Raw genomic sequence first — 4740 nt, 5'->3', positions numbered from 1 at the left:
ACAACCCTATTGGGCTTGTTTTCTTGGTTGCAAGCCTACAACTTGCGTGCCTTTATAGGCTACCGTGCAGCCGTGTTATGTTGCCCAAGGCCTGCAGTTTGTTGCAGGGCCGTGCCTCACACAACTAGCCCACACGTGTTGGGTTGTGATTTTTTTCGAACCTAATGTCCTGTTTTTGGCATTCTCGCTTCATAACCATACTCCTGTAAATTTTGGGACGTTATTGGTAAACGCTTATCAAACTATAATTTTATTGTCACTTAGCCCAAAGCTAAATTCAAGCTAATATGACCCGAATGTCATTATTTTGCTTCCACGATCGACCCCGCATGGTCCCAATCTATTGAATTAATTAAAAGTGACCAGCAGTGCATTAATCAGACAAGACATCCAAAATTATTAGCTTAAAACCCACTTTTGGACATTAACGATTCACTAATTTAATTCTTTTCTTTGAATAGTTGACATCCTTTCGTAGTCTCGAAGCACTCACACTTGAGTTCCTGAAGCAACTCAAATCCACTACACTTAAATCAGCACATTGCATTCTGTGTTTTTACAGGAACCTCTCTTTTATGAACTAAACTAAGCCCTGGCTTAGTATTGAGGTGATTTAAAAAAAAAGATATTAACAAAAGTTGAGAAAGTTTTTGGTGTTTGGTAAACATTCCAAACTAGCTTTATTTCAAAGTTACTAGCTTTATTTCAAAGTTTTAAATAAAAAAAAAAGCTAAAAGTAGGCAGCTGCAAAAAGCAGCTTCAGAAAACAGCTTCTTGTGAAGAACACGGAGCAACAGTAGTTTTATCAATGAAAATTTCAATTTGCCAACATTGCCCTCCTTTTCCTGCCTTCCTCACACTTTCAGACTCTCTCTCGGACGCCCTCTTCAAGCTTCCACCAAAAACCCTAGCGATTGTCGTTCCTTTTCGACGAACCCGAATCGAAATCAGGATCTGTTAAGCCCTAATCGCAGCAATCTCACGGCACACTTCTCACTCTTGACATCTGAAGCCTCTCTGGTGTAGCTATGTCGAAACGAGGTCTCTTTCTCTCTCTCTCTCTCTCTCACGTTTTAGTATTTCTGGGTCTTTCAAAGATTCAAACTCTGCTTTCTGATCCAAAATTTTCTCAGCAACCAATCAGAACTTGATGGGTTTTTCTGTTCGATGTTAAAAGTTAATTAATTTATTTAATTTTCGATTCGTTTAAATTGCAGTGCGTGGAGGGTCCGTCGGAAACAAGTTCCGGATGTCGCTGGGTCTGCCGGTGGCCGCCACAGTGAACTGCGCAGAAACACCAGTGCCAAGAACCTTTACATCACCTCGGTGAAGGGAATCAAGGGTCGCCTCAACCGCCTTCCTTCTGCGTGTGTTGGCAACATGGTCATGGCTACTGTCAAGAAGGGCAAGCCCGACCTCCGAAAGAAAGTCTGTAGACATCGAAATTTCGGTGAAACAAATATTCACCAACGCATTAAAGTTTTGACGTGTCAAGGCATACATGGCATACGCTACGTGTTGTACAAATTGTACACATGGCGTGTGACTCAACAAAATAGGAAGAAATACCCTTGAAGGATTAAACAAGTTTTTCTTCTCATTTTGGGCAATGACAAGGCAAGTACATTTCAATCCATTGAGGATCAAAACAAGTTTTTCTTCTCATGTTGGGCAATGACAAGGCAAGCACACTTCAATCCATTACGGATCAAAGTAAGTTTTTCTCATTTGGGCAATGACAAAGCATACACATTTCAAGTTTAAAATGGTGTTAAGTGGGAAATTAGGCCATAAGTTACACCACTTCAAGTTTAAAATGGTATTAAGTGGGAATTTAGGCCATAAGTTACACCACTTCAAGTTTAAAATGGTATTAAGTGGGAAATTAGGCCATAAGTTACACCACTTCAATTTCAATATTGCATTAAGTGGGAAAATTAGGCAATGGTGCTTGGAAAGGAAAAAAATATTTTTGTGGTGGTGATTCATTCTCAAAGCCTATAAATAGGCTTCTCCATCAAGGTATCAAGCATCAAGGAATTCACAAATACATTTCTCTACTCCAAAATTGGGAGAGAATTCCCCAAATCCTTGAAGCTTTGAAACTCCAAAGCTCTCAAGCATCCAAATTCCCAAGAATTCCGAAGGATCAAGAAAGCACTCTTCGTTCTTCGTCAAATCTTCCTTCAAGATCAAGCCCCAACGGCCCTTGAAGAAATCCACATCCAACCATTATTCAAGATCAAGCCCCGACGGCCCTTGAAGAAAGTGTTCATCATTCATCAACTGTTCATCCTTAGATCAAGCCCCGACGGCCCTTTGGATCAACAACTCATCCACAAACCCATACACCCATTCTTCAAGATCAAGCCCGACGGCCCTTGAAGAAAGTGTTCATCCGTTCATCCTAAGATCAAGCCCCAACGGCCCTTTGGATCAACAACATCAACAAATAGACACACACCAAAACCTTGAAGCCTTAAGTTCTAAAGCTCTCAAGAAAATCCCGAATGATCAAGAAAGCCCTCTTCATTCTTCGTCAAATCCTCCTTCAAGATCAAGCCCCAAAAGCCCTTGAAGAAATCCACACAACCATTATTCAAGATCAAGCCTCAACGGCCCTTGAAGAAAGCGTTCATCATTCATCATCCGTTCATCCTTAGATCAAGCCCCGACGGCCCTTTGGATCAACAACTCATCCACAAACCCATACACCCATTCTTCAAGATCAAGCCCCGACGGCCCTTGAAGAAAGTGTTCATCGTTCATCCTAAGATCAAGCCCCATCGGCCCTTGGATCAACAAACAAATCCACATATCCATTCTTCAAGATCAAGCCCAAAAGCCCTTGAAGAAACGCTCATCCATAACCTTCAAGATCAAGCCCCGAAGGCCCTTGAAGAAACTTCCATCAACCTTCAAGATCAAAGCCACGAAGGCCCTTGAAGAAACTTACAACTGTTCATCCAAGATCAAGCCTCGACGGCCCTTGGATCAACAAATCTACATCTTACGGAGATAGAATCAGAGGATCAAATTTGAAAGAGATCGTAACCCCAAAATCATTAAACACAAAAATATTATTTTGTACACGTTATTCTTGTTTCTTGTTTCAAGGAACTTTCGTGTTCACAAGGTCTTGCCGGCCGTCATTGTCCTCCAGCACAAGCCGTGACGCCGAAAGGAGGGTGTTTTCATGTACTTTGAAGGTAGTTAATTGTGTTTATATTGGATAAATTATGTTCTTGATATGAATATGTTTAGAGGGAAAAAAAAAAAACCTGAAAGGATGGTGCTTTCGTGTAATTTCAAGGTTGTTAATTGTGTTTTTTATTGTATATATTATGTTCCTCTGTGATGATGTGAACATGTTTAGAGGAAGATTGAAACTAATGCTTGTAGCAAATGTGGAAGTTTTCGGGATGTCGGCTTCTAGAGTTAATTTGATTTTGGTAGTTGGACTTTGTAGTTCTAGGTTCTGCTGCATCACCTTGTTTTTGTTAATATTGTTTGGGGACTAGTTGTGGGCCATTGGGGATTTTGGAATTTGAATGGTTGTTTAGGATGATTACTCTGATTGATTATATACTTTTTGTTAACATACGGTGCGTTTTATTTCAGTATAAATTTGACATTAAGCTGACCATTTTTGGTTCGGACAATGTAGAGAATTTAGGAAGAAGGTTGTAAATATTATGCGTTGCAGTATTAGTTTAGCTCATTTTTTGAAAACTGAAGTGTCTTGGATATGCTCTTATGGTGATAAAATGGTTCTGCTTCTCAAGGTTTCTGACCATGATTGTTCTTGTGATGCAGATAATGCTGGTGTTATTGTGAATCCGAAGGGAGAAATGAAATGTGTGTAGCGATTCTATAACATCTACGCCTCTTAGTAACTTCAATATGATAATATACTATCCTGTGGTTTCAGAGCTTTATAGAGCCTTGAAAATACTGTCCTAGTCCAAAGTAAGGTTGTCTTAGTTTCAGCTAATTTGAAATTACTTGTCTGCCTGAAATGCAATTACGTCATCTGACGTTACTTTTGTTAATTTTTAACGTTGTAGGACCATCATCTTAATAATGTTCTTCATTTCACTTGCACTTATTATACTGAATACTAACTCATATTTTCTTGGTATTGTTGTATGGTCTGCAATCACCGAACCTTTCGGAAAGGAATGTGCAGATCTGTGGCCTAGAATTGCAAGTGCTGCCAATGCCATCGTTTAAGTTCTTCACTTTCCTGTCTTTAGGATGTTTTTGCTGGTTTTCTGGATATTAAATTCACTATCATGTAGACTCTATTATGATTATGAAATGGATCCTCTTTCGTTTAAATGTCTGCTGGTTTTCGGGATATTAAATTTTCACTATCTTGTCTGAGTCCATTTCTTTCTCCTTTTTCTTCCCGACCCTTTTTGATCTGTCATAGATCTATTTCGGTTGCGCCATTTTTGCGTGATTATGTTGCCAAATTGAACGACTGCATTAAGGTGTAATAGACTGGTTTGAGTTGATTATGGTATGCTTTATGTCAACCCTAAACCCTACACATGTTCTTCTCAGAGCAATATGATGACGCCACAAAAAACTTCCACGTCCTTCATTTCATTGTCATTGCTTCAATGGCTCTTCATAACTACATACAGAGGTATTTTGAACGTGACCGTCATTTTGATGACCCCAAGGACTTTTGTGAAGAGAGCGATAGTAGCGATGATGATGATGAAGTAGTTT

At 39.6% G+C, this 4740-nt stretch overlaps 1 pseudogene; it reads left to right on the top strand.

The window, feature by feature from the left end:
• The first annotated feature begins 738 nt into the window (after nt 1–738).
• Nucleotides 739–4406, top strand: LOC103929752 (annotated as a pseudogene).
• The last annotated feature ends 334 nt before the right edge of the window (nt 4407–4740 follow it).

Source organism: the organism of the source record quoted next, unplaced genomic scaffold, assembly GCF_019419815.1.
Source record: "Pyrus x bretschneideri cultivar Hongxiangsu unplaced genomic scaffold, Pyrus_bretschneideri_v1 Contig122, whole genome shotgun sequence".
Classification (NCBI taxonomy): domain Eukaryota; kingdom Viridiplantae; phylum Streptophyta; class Magnoliopsida; order Rosales; family Rosaceae; genus Pyrus; species Pyrus x bretschneideri.
Note: the sequence above shows the minus strand (reverse complement) of the source record. Positions and strands in the feature narration are given on the sequence as shown.